Genomic DNA, 20,138 nt, shown 5'->3' with positions numbered 1-20,138 from the left:
ATGTTCTTTGTTTACAGTGTATACAGTGTTAGCAGGATTGAGTGGTTGAGTCTAGGCTACTGTAAGCACCGAGGTGTATCTCATAGGATGTCCAAATAATAGCAGTGTGATCTTTCACTGCAATTCTCAGAAATTAGTTCAGAAATCAGAGATGATTTCATCAGTCAGGACATAGATGAGATACAGTACCTTCTTCTGTTCATAGCTGTTACCTTGGAAATTGTGTACACTCTGAATTATGCCTGCCGTAGTCTTGGGAAAACTGGGATGATGATGGCTTAAGCCCAGACACAGTTTTCACTGGTTATCCAAAAAAGTCCTCATTCCAGACAGTGTGCAATCTTGGCAGCTACGTAACGGCAGTTTTCCACTCTGTCACAGGTGGAAAGAATTCCAGGCGAAGCTCTGGTCACGCTTAGAGTAGGGCAGATTTTACACTGTCAGGGTGTGGCAGAGTTCAGGTTTATTGTAAAAATCTGGTAAGCCTGAAAGTGGGTTATTAAATTTATAAACAATAATATAAAATAAATAACTTTGTTCTGGGGGGGGCACGGTGGCTTAGTGGTTAGCATGTTCGCCTCACACCTCCAGGGTTGGGGGTTCGGTTCCCGCTTCCGACTTGTGTGTGTGGATTTTGCATGTTCTCCCCGTGCCTCGGGGGTTTCCTCCGGGTACTCCGGTTTCCTCCCCTGGTCCAAAGACATGCATGGTAGGTTGATTGGCATCTCTGGAAAAAATTGTCCGTCGGGTGTGAGTGTGTGAGTGTGAGTGAATGAGTGAGTGTGTGTGCCCTGCGATGGGTTGGCACTCCATCCAGGGTGTATCCTGTCTTGATGCCCAAAGACTCCTGAGATAGGCGCAGGCTCCCCGTGACCCGAGGTAGTTCGGATAAGCGGTAGAAAATGGAATGGAATGGAACTTTGTTCTGTTCATTCTCACATTCAGGCTAAGAAAGGGTATTTGTTAAAGAAGTAATTGACTGAAAAATGTAAATGTCATAATTTAATCACGATAATGCCATCGCAGGTGTGTCCAAAAATACAGTGTAATGCTATCCGAACTGTAATGGCATTGAAAATAGACATGATTTTGAAGCTTACACATGCACTGTAAAACTTTGCTGTAGTTTTTGCTGCAGGTTTGCCAGTAACTTACTGCAAATTCAATGACGACTTACCGTACTTTCAAATTAGTACTGTTTTCAATAACTTTAATCAAAATTAAAACATTATTAACAAGATTAAAACTTCGGCTTTTGAGATTCAAAATGAGCAAGAAGAGATTGGTACTCACTGCAAAAAATGACATTCTTCCTTAGCATTTTTCTTGTTTTCTGTATTTTTTTTTAATTCTTAAGTTACGATACATTTACATAATAAGAAAGGTGACCCAATATATTAAGTCTTACAGTAGGTTACTGGCAAACCTGCTGCGAAATTACAGCAAAGTTTGCCAGTGTGGATTTATCATGAAGTTTATGCAAGAACTGCACAATTTTCTGCGCTTAAACGTTCATATATTCTTAGACATTACGATACGCCGACATCATATGTGATGTCAGAGGTCAGGCTTAAGCTAGAACTCAACTCTTTCACGTAATGTGTACAGCCGTTACCTAGTGTCTATAGTTTTATTAGCTTGAGATATTAATATGTTTATTAAACAAACCCATCATCGCTTCAGAAGTTATTTATTAACCACTTGGGTTATGGATTCCTCCATAAATGATAAATTGTGTTTGATTGTATTACTTTTGTATATTTATTTTAAGTAAGTTGTACATTCTTTGACATCATCTCCGAAAAACACAAGCTTGTAATGTAAGATCACCGCATGGAGGGACAAAAAGTATTATAAAGCAAAAAAGAAAACTAAACAAAAATTTTAATATCAATAATATTATATTGCTTTTCACACTTTTGTTTAACAAAACAGGATATATATAATTAAATAAAAACATTTCTATCAGCACAGAGTCAAACCATTTAGAGAATGATATCTTTTATGAAGGATTACTTGATTTTGTTTTAAACATAAACTTACCTAGTTCTTCTATTTTCTGCAATAAAACAAGACTAAATATTTTAGGTATCATGATACTGTAAATGTATTTTAGACTAGAACTGTATTGTACTAGAACACAAGACGAAAATACTGTCATTTTTCATGTGGCTAGGCAACACAAGTGTGTCATCACAGTCCTGGCTGCTTTTGACAAGCACATTTATACGTTTCCTGAAAAAGTGGAAATGGGTTTTGCTTATGTCATGTTTTGAAGCACTCCCATGGTCACAATACACTTGATGTGAATGCCAGATGGAGGTGGACAAACTGTATTGATGCGAATCACACCAAAGGCTCATAAAACTGCGTCTGCAGATGAGTCGTGCATTGTCTGTTTTGAGAAACATTTTATTTATCAGGATGAACTTGGTTTGCAGTAATGTTCCCTTAGAGCAAATGGTATTGCGTTGAATGATTAACAACAGTGTTTTGGGTTTGAAGACAGGTTACAATGTATATTGTACTATAAATGCACTGTTAATCACTTTGTACAAAGGTGTCTGTGAAATGTTACAGGATAATAAGGCCATGACTAAGTCAATGTTCACCACTGGTTTGCATCTGGTTTTCAAACTCTACTCCAGTAAAAGTGTGTTGGAATGTGCAAGGTGTTTCTGATATCCTTTAGTTCTCAGCACTTGCATCATCAAAGTGAAAATCTAGGTCTTCTGAGGTAAGTTTTTAAAAGCTTTCCCACAAACCAACAAAACTTAAATTCGGTCTCCTAATAATCCAAGCAAATGTTTTTAATAAAGCCAAGAGCTCCTCTGCTCTTCATCACAGCGCTTGTGGCACAAGGAAGTGCTTTTCCTATTAGCGAGGTGAAATTAGGTCAAATTAAGTCATTAGAGTTAAATGGAAAAGATCTTAGGCCGGAATGTGAGGGGGTTTGACAAAAATTAGATTGAGTGGCCACCCATTACACAAATCACGGTCATGCCTCTTTCTTTTAGGATAAACCAGAAGATATCATGAGTAGTCTCCAAACCCCAAACTGCCCATTCGATGTGGCTATAAATCATTCTGAAGTGAGGTTTCGGACAGGTAATGTTCACTGTGATGAAGACAAATGATCCCTTAGCAACATAATGTCTACAACATATTCCATTGAGACAGCAGCCGTCCAGTATTACCTTCATTGGAGAACCTCTCACATTGTCCAGTTCTGTTGGGTATTTCAGCAGGCGGCATTTTGGACTAAGAAGAATCAAATGAAATGTAAATAGGAGGTTGTGGATTTTGAGAGACTGGCTCCGTGTGGAGCTCTTAAAGTGGTGACATGCTCTGCTCTGCTTAAAAGAAAATTCACTCCTTTGCCCACAGTTTTTTCATTTTTGTAAACCTTAGTGCTTCAGAAATGCTCAAATACAGACTGAACATATTTTAACAAATTGACTTAACTGAAAACACATTTTTACCCAAGTGGTGTGAACTTGTCATCACAAAAAGACTGTATTTATGTCATTTCAATGAATATGTGTTACAGAGTAGTTACAGAATTGCTCTGTAAAATCTGTAGTTCAAATGTGACATAGTCAAATACATGTTAAAGGAGCAATGTGGAGATTTTAGCGGCATCTAGTGGTGAGGATGCAAATTACAACCAACGGCTGCTCCACCTCTCCCTTTCGAAGCACTATGTCATCTGACACAGGTCAAACGTCACGTTTCCGCTTCTTTGCCGAAGGGGGATAACATATACGAAACGCGCTCTGTAGAGCGTAGAAACAACATGTTGAATGCCATGTAAGGGGACCCATGTTGTATATAGATAGAAATAGCTCTTTCTAACGTAATAAAAACATAATGCTTTATCATGTACAGTCTTTACACACCTCGTAATTCAAAGTTATGTACAGTATATTTATTGCATTTCTGTCAATAGATCCTCCAAGAAATTACACTATTTGTTGTACTTTTGGTTCCATTTTTTGTTTGTTGAATCTGGCCAGAGCGCCATTGTTTAGGTCCTGTATTGGCTGGAGAAGTATCTTTCAGTTCTCCGTTCAAAAAAAAGTTTGGACTTGTCAGAGTTGAATAAGGGAGCCCTAAAACACCCCCTTATACCCACTTCTGCTTCAGCAATTATATTCACACAGGTAGCCAACACAAAAACACCAAGAAACAAGACTTGGATCAGACTGAACCGTACATAGCCCCTGGAGAACAGAAAAAGCCCCAGACAACCAGTGTTAATTGTAAAAGAAGAACGCCCCGAATGAACTGACTGAACTGATTGAACTGACTTGCCCGCCATGTAGTGCCATGTAGCCAAAACTATTTGGAGGAAGCAGTTTTCAAGGAGGACTGTAATATAATCTTTAGGATGATAATCTATTGATTAGCATAACAAAAAATTACAGAAAAATGAAGGCAAAAGAGTCTCAATTACTGGCAGAGAAGCTTTTTGAAGTGCAAATGGGAGATCGCTTGTATCAAACATTTTGCTTTTGGTGTATTAACCTCTAGCAGCAGGCTTTGACAGCATCATCCATCAAACTCAATGTCCACAGCATCAGTGATCCCAACCCTTTCTCTGTGTGAATGAAAAGAGATGAGCTCTGAAAATTAAATGGGAAAAGAGATTTATGACCCGGCTATTTACATAAAACACACATCCACACAGATGAAGTGAGGGGGTACATCTTTGGAACAAAGCCCCAGAGGACCAATGAAGATAATCAGTAGGGGGGAACCAAGGTCAAGCTGAATTTGTGAGGAATAAATTGATAGGCACCAGTATGTAAAGTCTTTATGTATTTTTGGTGTCGATTTGATACAATATTTAGAATAAAAAAGGAGCTACACATTGTTGAATATAATGGGCTGAAGTGTGTACCTTCACAAAACCAAATGCATAAACCAATCTTGGATGTGTGGGGTTAATCTGAAAGCACAATATTTTCATTGTGCTTCAGTGTTTATTAAGAAAAAAACATACTAACATACTAAAAACAGGACACCTTCTTTCAGTTTAATGAGCTATTGTAATGATCTTATTCAGCTGTATCTACATTTGCATGTGTACTTTCGTTTGAGTACAAAACCTCTCACAAACAATGAACGATTTGTTGAAAAAAATGTTTCTCCCATTCTAAACCGCTCCAAATACATCATCGTCTGTCTTTCATACAACAACATTTAACTGACGTTTTTTCATACGTCTTAATCCCAGATGTGTCACAAATCCAAGCCAAAGTTTTAAAGGAGATTCAAAGCCAGCAAAGTCCAAAACACAGCCTGCTTGTGAAGAAGTCATGCCAGCTCGAAACCTCATAAAGGAAAAAAAAAACAAATGGTCTCTTTGCTTCACAGATTGCTGTTGGGTCTCCCCTGAGCGTGATGATTAAAACATGCTTTTTCAAAACCTTTCTAATCAGATGATGATTATATTTATCTTCAAACGGTATGTGTTGAGAAATTGACATTTGCAAGCCAAAGGGCAGTGAATAAACAGAGCAGATTCCTAGCTCAGTATTTTAAAACTAAAGTTAAATCATATTAACATCTCTGTCAATGCAAAACAGACTTGTCAACCTTATGTTGGTTTGGGAAACCCGTGGTGTCATGTGGAAATGTTCTCCTTCACTATCCAAAAGATACTGTGTCAACTAGATGCCCGAAATAAATGTATTGCTCAGGGGTGGTTCTTCCATGGCTCTGGAGATTTTATTGAGTTCTCAATAATATTTTGCAAAATCTCAATGTTTGGACACAAATGAACATTCTTAGTCATAAAAAACATGACTCAAACCATATTTCAAGTTTCTGTAGTTTTTAGATAAAATGACCACTTGAGGCACTATCTTTAAGAATTCAGTTTGTATAAAATGAATGTGGATATCTCCGATAATTTGATCAAAAATAAGATTTGTATCTTTCCTGTAGCTCAGTGGTAAGAGCAAGGTTGTGGGTTCGATCCCAGGGGATGGCATGTACTTAAAAAGAAAATAATGTATAGGACAATGCAATGTAAGTAAGTAGTTTTGGATAAAATAGAAAATCTGAAAATGCAGAAGACGGAATTTGTCTAAGAAAAATGATTGACATTAAGGCGATCAGTGTTTTATTGCTATTGGTGTATGGGAGATAATTTAGGTTTTCAGCAGGCTGCACATTAATGTTTAGTAGTTTGAATTTAATGCTGTTTGACATTTCTCTGTGTTCCAGATACTACATAAACAAGGGGACTTCCTACAACTTGAGCAGTGCATGACTAACCCTAGCTGCACTCACAAGATAGGAGCACTGTTCGGTCTGATCTCCCAGGACTGGGTGTGGGCCTGGTCTGGCTTTCAAATCCACACGGCATTATACTTCATACTACAGAAATTATCTCGTCGTTTGTGCAACATCTGCTCACGTACTTCCATGCGACAAAGCACACGCCACAATCTCCATCGCGCGTTTGTATGAAGCTTTTGAATGCTTATGAAATTCAAAACACATGATTTAATAGGCACTCCCTGGCTTTTAAGCTTCGTACTGTGATTTAAATCTTGAGCCAAATTTTTTAAAAAGAAGGCATCGTTTCAAGATGTAGAAATGAGCACGGATCTTAATTCAATACAGTGAAGAACAGACGCAATCAACCTTTGCGGAACATTACACAACGTTTTAGTAAAAAATACAGTAAAATATTCACATGTACAGTCTTTATTGGTAAAAAGAGAAACTGCGTCTTTGTAAAAATCAGTACCAGTAACTGATGCTGTGTGTGAACACAGAATAGGATTACCAACATGAGGTCAGAACCCTGTGGTCTGCTTTGGTCCAGTCTTAAAAGTCTGACGCAGATGAAGCTTTTCTTCTGAATTTGTTTACGTACATCAAAGAAACAGTTCAGTTGTCCAGTCTGAAGTAATACAATTACGATCAACTGCATGAATTTTAATGTTTGCCACAAAAATGAAACATCAACAGAAATACTTGATTCACACACAATGCCCACAATGTTTTCAGGGTTGATTTTAGAGCAAATTCCACTTAATGACATCATACAGGTTACCAATATTTTTGTACTGTGGGTCAATGGTAAAAAGACAAACGGCATTGAGTGAAAAGCACATTTAGTCATTTTTACATTTTTACCAGGATTGCAGTGGAAAAGGGGCTCTTAGCTAACAGTCACTAAAGCCACATTAAGTACCACACAAGGTTATTCTTTTAATCTCCAGATTACAATACAAAAGACAATCTAAACAAAAGGCTTACTATCTGACATCAATCTAGACATTTTACAGCTGACGGTCTAAATTCTGAGAACCGATTCTTTGGTCATGTTTAATTGTTTCTAGCACAAATTATATATTACAATATTTAAAACATCTTTACAGTATTCTCTGTATTCTCTACTCCATCTACAGACAATAACAGACAAATGCAGGCTAATGGGTTTTTGGCGAGTGCGATATGAATAACAGATGTACTGACAGAGAGTAGACAAAACATCACATTGACGTGGACTAAAGTCCATATACTGGAGTGTCTTTTGTGGTCAGTCGAAGCAATTCTTAAGAACTGATTATCCTCTGAAAGATTTTCCATTCGATAAGGTTAAAATACACTACAAGACTTTTGCTCAGATTTTGCTCAGTCTGGACTTGTTGAAGATAGTCTGCAGACTTGTTCAGTTAGTGTGCTTCTATCTGAAACTTTAAAAAAGTATGCAAGTGTTTGATGTCTAGTTAAAAAAAATTGGTCAGATCTTAAAAGTCATGTAGTGTATTCCAGTCATTAGTCTTTGTTCATGCTGAATCTAATGTACAATTCAATCTATGAAGGGATTAAATAAAACCAACAAGGGTTTAAATAACATGCACTGTAGATGCATAAACAGATAAGAAAGATATACGTAAGGCATCTGAGATGTGCATGATCTTGGTTACTATATTTAGCTAAGGAAGATGACTTATTCCTGAAGTGGATTTTCAACCATAACTACTCTCAAGAGTATATCATTAAAATTGGCAATGTGTCCCTGTTGTGTTTTGAATGCTGATCAACAACATCTATGCAAGTCAACTTCCAAAGTGTAAGCGTTCAACAATAAGCATAGTTTACAAAGTTATGTTATCTAGAAGGAATATTATTGAAACTGTGCAGGAGTATAAATAGTACTTTTTTGGGATAAGTGATAGTTCACCCAAAAATGAAAATTCTGTCATTATTTACTCACCCTCAAGTTGTTCAAAACTTTATAAACTACTTTGTTCTGCATAACACAGAGGAAGATATTTGGAAGAATGTTATCAATTTTCAGTTCTATAGGACATCATTGACTACCATAGTATAAAAAAAGGGTAGTCAAAGGTGCCCCGGAACTGTATACCTCCTAAATTCTTCAAATTTTGTATTCAACTGAACAAAAAAAGACATTTTTTTTCAATTATGGTAGTGAGGTATGTCCCAGAACTGAAAATTACTCACATTCTTCCAAAAATCTTTCTGTGTTATGTAGAACAAAGTAATTTATACAGATTTGGAACCACGTGAGGGTTATTAAATGTAACCCGGGACTACAAAACCAGTCTTATGGGTCAATTTTTCGAAATTTAGTTGTTTACATAATCTGAAAGCTGAATAGGATGATAACTGGCTGAGATACAACCGTTGAAACTCAGGAATCTGAGAGTGCAAAAAAATCTAAATATTGAGAAAAGTGCCTTTGAAGTTGTTAATCAGAGGCACTGTGGCAGGCCATTCACTCATAAAATATAGTTTTCATATATCTAATGTAGAAAATTTACAAAATATCTCTATGGAACATGATCTGTACTTAATATCCTAATGATTTTTGGCATAAAAGAAAAATCTATCATTTTGACCCAAACAGTGTATTTTTATCTTTTGCTAAAAATGTTCCCGTGCTACTTAAGACTGGTTTTGTGATCCAGGGCCACAAATGATAACAGAATTTCTTAGTGTAAACTGTTACTTTAACAACATCAGAAATTATTAGTCAAATGTACATAGCAATGTCGAGTCTTCAGTTGTTTTGAAGGTTGTGGTGGTCACAGCAGATCAGGTTGAAGCTGGCATCTTATTCCACCAGAGAACAATGGGTGAATGATAGGGAACAAGAAAGTGTCACGTATTTGATCATAGATGGCTGGAGGGAACATTTACATGCAGAACTGAGTTCAGGTTGCATCTGTCCAAAGATGTAAGCAAGATGAAAGTGTCTAATCTTAAAATTTGATCAAAAAATAAAGTTCACTTAAGGAAACCAGTAAATTATTACAGCTGTTGCATACTGTAATCACTTTCAAATATTTATAATATATGGTTCTAAGTCTGTTTCCATTTAAAATTAGACCTTACAACTATAAAAATCAGTTTTCTTTTGAGAATTTTACTGGAATTCTTTGTTTTACCTTTGAAGTCATTTCTTAATCATCTAGGCTTGAAGTACTTTTTAGAGCAGCATTAAGCAAAGGGTGGAGCAGGTCAGCATCAGATGAGAGAACAGAGATCCAATTATTCCTGCTGTTTACACATACTGTACACGCATGTATTTACACATCTTACGTAACTGAGCGTTACAGCGTTACTTTGCACCTTTACTCCAACACCTCTGATCAGTGGTGCTGCTAGGGATTCTGGGCCCTCTGGCTAATTTGTACTCCGGGCCCCCAAAGAGTGATTGTGTATTGTTTTCAAAAAGGGACAAAAAAGAAATACATTTTAATGGTTTATTAATTAATTAAAAATGAGTCTGTAAATCGTAGTCTATATATAAAAAACTAAACCAAAATATTAATTACATTACCAAGTTACAAATACTTTTGCACACATACATGAGCTGTTACACACACCAATAACATTTTTACATTTAAACATGGCAAACGACAACAATACATGTTTTCTAGAAGTTAACTTTTTTCCTTAAATAAGACTAGATCAAGAAATGCTTGACCAAAGCTTGTAAAGCTTGTATTATTATTGTTATCATCATATTCATAACAGCTTTCACACACCAGTTGCTTCAGTAAAGCAAACATGACGACAGATCATTAAAGGCAGGGTGTCCAATTTCCCAATTACCAGCAGTAAGGTGCATAGTCTATAGAATGGACATTAGTTGAGCCGAGCGCTAACAAAAGCGAAAGATGGGGGTAGGGGTGTGTCTGTTTTGGTGATTTGAACATCAACAACGGCTATGAGAAATCGGACACCCCTCCTTCCTTTATTCATAACATTACTCGAGAAAACTGCTACACTTTTAAATTATTTTTAGGACTGTTTTTATCAACAGGATTCTACAATGACTTAAATGAAACGATCAGGATAACTATTTCATACAATACATTTTGATTGATTCTTAAAGCTTTTGCAAGGTGAGAAGCATTCATATACAGTACATAAATGGACTAGCTTTTGTTGCGTTTCTGTCTTTTCTAAAGCACATCACAATCTCGATTTTTCAAGTGCATAAAAATACTTTCTTGGTATAATGTTTTACACAACATTAGTGTGTGTAACTGATAGAATTGATAGTTTATGTTAACTAAAACAGGTTATAGGACCATAACAAAAAACAGGGAACGTATATTACTTTTTTTTAAGCCCCCCCTGTTACGGCGCCCCTGCCTCTGATTACTGGTCAACTGACTGACCTTAACACGTTTAAATCATTGAAGTGATGATGGTGTTTACTATACTGTCATGATTCTGCCATTCTGCCATATTGGCCCAGTCTCGCCTCTGTTCCCGCCCTTGCATCTCCACATTATTGCTCATTACTTATTTCATGCACCGCAGCTGTCCCTCTTGATTGTTCCCTTATTTAATGCCTTGTGTCTTCTGCTTTGTGGTGGATAAATTTGCTTTGTGACGTTGTCCCTGGCACCCGCCTTCTCCTGTATTGCTATGTAAGTCTAGTTTGGATCAGCTTTCCTGTAGCTCGGTGGTAAGAGCATTGCGTTAACAATGTTAGGTCGTGGGTTCGATCCCAGGGGATTTCAGATACCTAAGTATAAATGTATAGGGTATTGAAATGTATGTCGCTTTGGATAAAAGTGTCTGCCAAATGCATAAATGTAAATGTAGTTATTTGAAGTCATGTCTAGTGTTGTCTAGTTTAGTGGAGACAGTCCATGTTCCTGTATACCCTTCCTGTTCTTACCCTTGTTGTTCTTTTGTTTTAGCCCCTCGTGGGTTTTTGTTTCTTGTTTTGTAATTGTTAATTAAAAGTCTTGTTAACCACTGTCTGCGCCTGGGTCCTCTGTCTTTGTTTCACCTCATGATCTTGACACTATACTTTAAACCATGTCCATACTGAATACATATTTTATATTTGTGAACCGAGAGGCCACGTTGTGACGTTTTTATCTTCCAGTGGTCTCCCGCATTCACGTGACGTGAATTCGCAGGTCAGAGTTCACCAAGCTTGAGCTTTGCTACGCAGCCAAATGAAACTTCTTCGGACGAGTTTGCGTTTCCAGTCTGGTGCATTCGCATGCGTATGAATGGAGGGCAATGGAATGAAAAGTCTAGCGTGACCAATTACTCAATCTCAGTTTGCTCCACATGTGGATTCTGTCAAACACAAAGAAAGATATTTAGAAGAATGTTACCAACTAACATTTCTGGGGTAGTCAAAGAAGGGTTGTCATAGGTGCCCCTGAACGGTTTGTTTTTCTGAACTCTTCAACATATCTTCTTCTGTGTTTAACAGTCCAAAAAGAAACAAATCTAATCTGGTAGTGAATGGTGATCCATTAATCACTTTTTCAAATATCTTTCTTGTGTACAACCAAACAAATAAATGTTTGGAACAACTTGAGGATGAGTAAATCATGACAGAATTTTTATTTTTGGGTGGACTATCCCTTTAACCATTAAACCCTTACAGTAAATAAAGCACAAACCCCAGGCTTTTTGTGACAGTGTGTGTCTTTTTCTTTCGTTGTCTGTCTTTTGGTCAAGTTTAAAGTGTCTGATCTACAGATCAGTTAAGGCAGTTATTGCAGGGGTCACACACTGCCCTTCTGTTTGTAGGACTAAAGAGAAAGCAGAGGGCTTGTATAAGCTGCCATCTTTCCGCCCACTTCTGGTCGTCACACGCTGGTGTACAGAAGATGCTTTGTTGGCAGAGGCAGGAGGGAAGATGTGTCCCGAATGCTGTTTGGAGGTCACAGCTTGTAAGTCACAACCAAAACAAACACACACGCACGGATGCACGCACACATGCTCGCACACAAAGAAGGATCTTTTTAAAACTTTTCCGGTCCATCTGTCTGAGCTAAAATGGTTTAGATCAGTAGATTAACACTATTATGACTATTTTTTATGTTATGGCAGTCCAGGTTTTTACAATCCAATTCCAGTCTATTTTTCAGCCTAGAGAGAAAAAAGAGGCACATTTTGTGTGAAAGATGAATTATGCTATTTTAATCATTAATTAGAAGTGATCTTCACAATTTGATTGATATCAATATAAATATTATATTTTAGAGTAGAGTACATTTTAGTAAGCACACAGGAACACTATTAACAAGTTGAAGTGGAAGAGCAGTTGAAGTGAAAGTTTTTAAGAAGATTAAGAAGTTCACATAGACTTTGACGTTGGTACAAAGATACTAGAGTTGAATCATGCTGACCTTATTAATAAATAAGTATTTTGTTAAATGACTAAAAAGTGCTCACTATCCTTTTAAATTGAATGCACTGTATATAGTACAATAGTACATAAGTGCATATTGTACTGCATGTGACACACATGGAGAGGTCAAGCCCATGAGAAGACGTTTGTAGTCAACTCTTAAAGCCTCTAAATCAACGAATCGAAATGTTTCCAACATCTTCTAGATAAAGGATATCACAGTCTGAGATCTAGTGGCCTGCAGAAGGAAAGAAAAATCTGCATGACTCAGACACAAGTGATATCACCGATTGAAGAGCCAGGAGATGAACAGCATCTCAACATGTGCGAGGAATTATGATGTACAGTTCATGAAAAGCCTTTGACCAGAGTTTTTTCATTAAATGCTTTAATTAATAGTCTTGCATCATGGGAAAGCATGTGTAGTGTAATCACAGCAGGGTTTTGATCCGCCCAGGGGAAGTCAGGTGCCTGTTCTGCATTAGGTGGAGACACAGAGACATCAGAGATGAGAGAGGACAGAATGAACATCGTGTGCGTAAGAAAGAGTCATAAAAAAGTAAAATGAGAAATGCTCTGCCATTCTGTTCCGATGGGGACACGTGCACACATGTGGTGGTGTTTAACAAGAGCCATAAGACACAAATTAATAAAAGGCCAGTCTCACACATGAGCGCCGAGAACCGCTGCGATCCAATAACATGGATGTTATAACTGTAAGCTATGAGTTGTGATATCGATTGGTAATCCAGGCCTTCAGATGGACTACAAACACCAAGGATGGGGAAGAGGTTGGACGCTGGAGTGAGCGATGGAGTCGTTTATAAATGCTTGAATTGACAGTGTCTGATGTATGTATATGTGTAACTTTGGATATACTGTATATGATATGAATGTATGAGTGGAAGATAATAACTCGGGTAACACAAAATCCTCTCAGAGCTCTTCAGCAAATCACTCACAGGTTGGGATGTGTGATTCCTACATAAATAAAAACCACTGGTTTTATTCCCAAAAGTCCCTTCTTTCTCTGAACCGAGTGAAATCATAAAAATTGCTGTATAAATCATCCACAAAGCTTTCATGTGTACGGGTAAAAATGAAACTCTAGACTGGGTGGTATTAGACATCTCAGGACCTCATATTTTACTGTACTATTGAGATCTAAGTTTCATTTGGCACTGACATTGTTCTCGCAACGCATTTAAAAGCTTTTGAAATGATGTTGACGTTACATACGTCAAGCATACTTTACATTACGTTTTAACATTATTAAACACTAAAATAAGCACTTATGGCTATAAAAAATACTTTACTATATACAAGAAAAGCTACAGTATTAAAAAGCTTTATAAACGGTATGTCGACTAACCAGCTACTGTTTATTCTTTGTATTCTCACTATATTAAATCAAATAAATCTGTCTTTGCATTATTGACTTCTTTCTATACACTTCCAACAAACGACATTTCCAGACACTCTCTCTCGAACAAAAAAAACAACACTGGGTGTGCGGCCAGTGTAGTGGTTTTCCGCAAAGGCGTTATCCTCTCGAACATGTCCACATTGAAGCACTTTGTCATGATTAATGGAAATGAAACGAGAAGAAAGGAGACAGAATGGAAACGAGAGAAAGTGGGTGTGAGAGACATTAGGAGAGTGGTTTAATCCACCCAGTTCCACTTGGACACCTTTTCTCTGTCTCAATATCACAGCAGCTCAGGTCTGGGAGCCAGACTGGGATACTTTACTGACACACTTTCCATTATTTCCCATCTGAGCTGGCAAGCTAGAGGGTCGCTGTATGTATCCAGTTCAGCCTCTTACGGTCTCTCTCACAGTCCGTGAAGATGTTGTACGGACTCTATCTGGGTGGTTTTAATGCAGTCACACACAGGAAGCAATTCATCTACAGTTGACATCCCGGGATAAACACACACAAAGTTTTTGTATACAACCTTTATTAACCCATTTGCAGTTACACTAGGGCATGTGGCGTCAGCATTACCAGTGTTTGATGTAACTAGTTAACTACAGTTACTGTAATTGAATTACTTTTCCCTTGAACAAGTAAAGTAAGGGATTACTCTTATATTTTCTGTAATTTAATTACAGTTACTTCTGATGTAATTAAACGAAAGACTGTGTTTATTCAATAGTGGAATTGACATCCACATTCAAGGTCTAACTTTAAAATCTGCTTTAATGTATAATTCTCACATTTTTAATACTTTGGTCAGCAAACAATATTTTATATTATTTATTTGAATGAATTAAAAGAGCTGTTTCATGTCTATCCTTGAACCACTTAACTAATCAAGTTTGACGTAGGATATAGAAAGTCATTAGTAATAAATAAAAACATTTTTGGAGAGTAATTTGTACAGTAATCTTATTAAGCTACTGAATATGTAAATATTAACATAACTGTAAATATTAACTGCCCAACACTGGTCATTACACCACTAAAGAAACAAAACACTTTTCTTATAAATAAATATGTGTACAGAAATAAAATCTGCATGTTTTTTGATTTATTAAAAATGTGGTACTTCCTAGTTTTTTATTTAAAAATGCAGGTTTATGCAAGTCTGCTGTAGCTAATTGAACATCTTTAGAACAGGTTATAACAATTTTTGGTGCATTTCTAGATCACATAGGCGTATGTAAAAAGAGACTTTCCACAAACAAGCCCCTCTCTCCACGGTTAAGCCCCAGGTGTTACCTCCAGCTTTCTTAGAAATTATGAGGTAATGTCAAAACAGGTGGGTGTGCGTGTGTGTGTGTGTGTCAGGCAGTTTTTCCTCGCAGCTGAATGTCTCCAGAGAGTGGTGTCCTACAGATGTGCAGGGCTCAATTCTAGCACTGTGCCAGATACTCGTGCTGTGTGATGTCACTCCATGCACACTTAAATACACTTATACAATCATGCTCTGCAATCCGAACACAGAGATCCAATTCAAACTCTCCTGTCAGTAGGCACCCAATCAAAGCTCTGCAGAACATGCTTAAAAGAGATTTGGAGTTGGAGGGAAGTGTCACCTTATAGTAAAGACTTATGCAGATGAATTGGTTGGATAGCTTGATCAAATAAGCAACCATAAATTAAAACTGCTTATTGTTCGCTTTTATGAAATGCAATAAACCTAGTCCTCATTTGGCATTGGGACTGAATAAAGAAGCACTGGAAATATATTTTGGGAGCTGTTGAACTCGCCGACCCACTGACGGTTAATTCAAGAGGGAAAATCCAACTGAGAGAAAAGCGTCTTGAAGAAAATGCTCTCACGGTGTAAAGTCTGAGGACGATGTTCATGTGAATGCTCCTATGCCAATATCATTTGGCTGGGTGGGCTCCCAGGCCGCTCACACGCGCATAAACCCTCACACAAACTATTAACATTAACTGTCCCATTTTTGTTCTGAGTATATTAGTTTTTTTGCCTGTTTAGCAGAAATGGGAATGTATCCCAGACAGTTTCTATAAAAGCTTGTGTTTGACTTTCTTTTAATGAGGGGAGCTTAAAATGTGTGTACTGTTCCCTCTAGTGGAGGGATATTAGAAGGGTGCAGTTGAATTGACATCTTGAAATTGCAAAAAGCCCAGCATGAGGAACAATAGCACATAAAAAGAACACTAGTTGCCACATTTGAACACCGTATATATTATTGTTGTGTTATAAACAACACAATCTGTACTTAACTGAAAACATCTATGTGTAGTCAAGGACGACACATTTTGTGTTACTTTTAACTTAACCTCGTGTTGTCGCTATTTAATTAACACAAAATCAACACAAAATGACCCATAATATAAAGACATGTGAGAATGTGTTATTATTTGACACATCCTTCTTAAGAGTCAATATTTATTAGGGTAAAAAAATTCATAAACTTTTTATGATTCCTTTTTTACCAATAAGTAGCCTATTGGGGTAAACAATTTGTATACTTTTATAACATTCCAAGCACATCCGACATCTTGACCTTAAAAGTTGTAATAATTCATGCTGGTGTTATTTGGAGCCATATTAGACTTGTAGTTTGGAGTTGATAATTTAAACAATAAACACTATGAAAATGAAAAATAAATAAATAAAAGCTCATTTTTATGTAATGGACTTTTAACACATTATGAATCATTGTGTGTGGTGTGATTTTATGCAAAATAAATCAATAAAAAGGGACTGAAAGTTTAAAGATACATGGGTGATTGCATTTTTGAAGTCTAATTTTGAAGTTTGGCTAAGATACTCCCTTTGTGACCCTTTTTGTTTGACTGCATGAAAACATTTGAAGCTACAAGTGTGAGTCAAAAGCTAAATAATCGCATCCAATGCCTCTACAACTTCATATTAAAGGAATCAGTCCTTTAATACGCACAGCTGTGTTGTGGAGATGGGAACATTTGTAAATTGTGGGGTGTTCAAATGGAAAAAAACTGTTGTTTTGTCATGTTGTCATGCATTCATCTAGAAAGCACAAGTAAATAATGTTATTCTGACAGTTTAATTTTCTGCAGTTTTCTGAAGTTATTAACTTCAAACAAAAGGAGGAGGAACAAGAGCTTGTTTGGATTCATCATCTCAGTTTTGGAACTGCCTGTCTAATTGGTGCCAGAACGGAGACTGCCAATATCCATTAGCAGAGTGAAATTATACTGTTTACACAAACACAAACACACTTCTGGAACTACTCTGTGACCACACAAAGAACAACCAAAAAAACCTGTTTGACACACAGCAGTTTATTTACAATGTAAATACTTTGCATCTACATTCTCTTGTAGAACTACTAAGATGCGTTATCGATAAGGTGAATATATAATCCAAACATTCTCTTTCACTATCATTCAAAATAGTCAATAGTTAAGGTTTAATAATGAGTGGTAAGCACCATCACGTATAAGGCAATAAAAATAAAATATAAGGGTATAACTAGGCCTTTCGGACCTTCATTTGTAAAGCACACACCCAAACAAAGTGAAAGCAAAGTTAATAATGTTTTCAGAATCATTAAATTGATCCCTTATTTTTGGCTTCCAGCAGTGAAGTTGCCAGATGTGATTTTATATTGCTGGATTTACTGTCAGTTAAACTCCGTTCCAATAATGACACATGAAACATCATCGTGAGTGTACAATTCTCAAGTTTATTATTCTTGCCAATAGCTGTGAACTTTGAGAATTTAATAATAATATCAGGTCTAAACACCTGCCACACACCAGCCTCTAAAACACACATAAATGCCTCAATGTGACATACATCTTTACCTATACCGAAATGAAATACAATCACCTGTTTTAAAGCATGCACATATGTCTTGGGCAGTCATTTTCCTACCTGGAGCGGTACCAAATCAATTTGGTAAGTATTACTGATGTCCACACTGGCATGAGCCATCGAAAAGATCCATATGGGCCTTTGCAATAACATCTGGCTCCTGCTAACAGCAGATAGTACCATCACATATCAGAATAACATCCAGAGTTCAGGTCAAAATAAGCTTTCAGGCCATTTATTTCACAATCCCAGAACTAGTCGATCCATCCTGGTCCTACAATGGGAGTCCCTAGAGGGATAAAATACACAACATATGATGCCACTGACCTGCTTTTATTCAATCTGTTGGGTAAAAAAGCATGTCCAAAACCACACTATAAATAAAAACACAAGGAGAGAGAAAGAAAGAAGAGATCCGATGGCGAGAAAACGCTGCAGTTTTACACAACTCTACATTCTACTCCATACACCTTGTTAAACCCCACCTAAGTTAATATTATTCCACAAAGCCTCTGCATGTTTAATAGTCCTTCAGCTAAAATAACTCTGTAGTAGGATTCTGCCCAACAGTCTGATTTTGTAGAAACAAATCTGGAAATCTCCCCCATAACAGCTGGAAGGCCTCTTGTGTTTTGTTTGGATTTTTACTTCCATTCTGGATAACCTATTAAAGGGATACTTCACCCAAAAATTGGGTTCATTTACTCGCCTTCGAGTTGTTCCAAATCTGTATAAATGTGTTCTGATGAACACAGAGAAAGATATTTAGAATAATGCTTATAACCAAACAGATCTCAAAACCCATTGACTACCACAGTAGGAAAAAAAACTGTAGTCAAAAGTGCCCCAGAACTGTTTGCTTTCCTACATTCTTCAAAATGTCTTCTTTTGTGTTCAGCAGAACGGCAGCAGAATGGCAGCATCGTACTAAATATAGCGACTAAAGGTGCTTCACGATATCATAGAACTATTTTTCGCCGTGTGGTTTCATAAAGAACCTATGACATCCACAAAATCATTTTATTGTTGTTAGTAGGATCTTTATAGTGGAAAAAGGTTCAATAGACTAAAAAGCTGAAATAGAATTTAATATTTTAAAAACGTTTGCTTGAATGCTTCATTCAAAATGGTTCCTCTGAAATCTTAAAAAAGGTGCTAAATGTTAAGGCTATTCCATATAGAAGAACCATTTTTGGTTCCCCAAAGAACTATTCAGTGACAGGTTCTTAAAGAATCGTCTTTCTTTTCAAATCTGAAGAACCTTCTTTGGCCACAAAGAATCTTTTGTGAAACAGAAAGGTTCTTTGGATGTTTAAGGTTCCTGGAACCATTTAGACGAAAAAGGTTAAAAAAGGCATCATGGAGTACCTTTATTTTTAAGAGTGTACGTACTGTTTATGTCATTGCTGTAAATCACTTTTTTTATAATGTGATCAATCAAATATTTCGCATTGTCCTTGTGTCTATTATACAATTATTTTGCAGTCCTTTATAAGTGAACTGTTGATGTTTTATTCATACACATACTGTCCTCTGCGAGATTCATCTTAATCAGCATAAGCAGATTATTTCTCTTATTACCTCATAAACAACACAATATGCTTACAATTACTGCCCCTCATCTTCCACATTTCCATATTTTGAGGATTGCTATAATTTAAGAGAAATCAACATTTTTCATGAGACCCTTGGCAATGTGAGTTCAGATTTTTACAGTTTGTTTCTTAACGTTTGTTGTTAAAACATGTTGGTCGGAGTGAAGAGAAAAACCAATAAACAAACCCTGACTAAATATATAGGCCTATTAGACATGCTAATTTAATGAGCACACTTTTGGCATCTGGTGTGCTGCTCACTTTGCAAAAACAAATGAGACCACACCATATTTATGTGATGTAATGTAAACAGTCCTTTGTTTTCAGTTATTCTATAATGTAGCATTGTGTGATCTATTAAGTCGAATAACTGACATCTACACTCGTAAAAAAAGTTGCTTCAAAAGTTTTTTCAATGCAAAACTTTTGCATCTGAAGAACCTTTTTGTTTCACAAAAGGCTCTTTCTGGCGAGACAGGGATCTTCAGATCATAAAAAGTAAGAAAGAGAGAATTCTTTAAAGATCCTTTGACTGAATGGTTCTTTGTGGAACCAAAAATGGTTCTTAAATGGCATCGCAGTGAAGAACCT

Source organism: Triplophysa dalaica, chromosome 12 (genome assembly GCF_015846415.1).
Source record: "Triplophysa dalaica isolate WHDGS20190420 chromosome 12, ASM1584641v1, whole genome shotgun sequence".
Classification (NCBI taxonomy): Eukaryota; Metazoa; Chordata; class Actinopteri; order Cypriniformes; family Nemacheilidae; genus Triplophysa; species Triplophysa dalaica.
The sequence above is the reverse complement of the archived record's forward strand: the minus strand, read 5'-3'. Positions refer to the sequence as shown.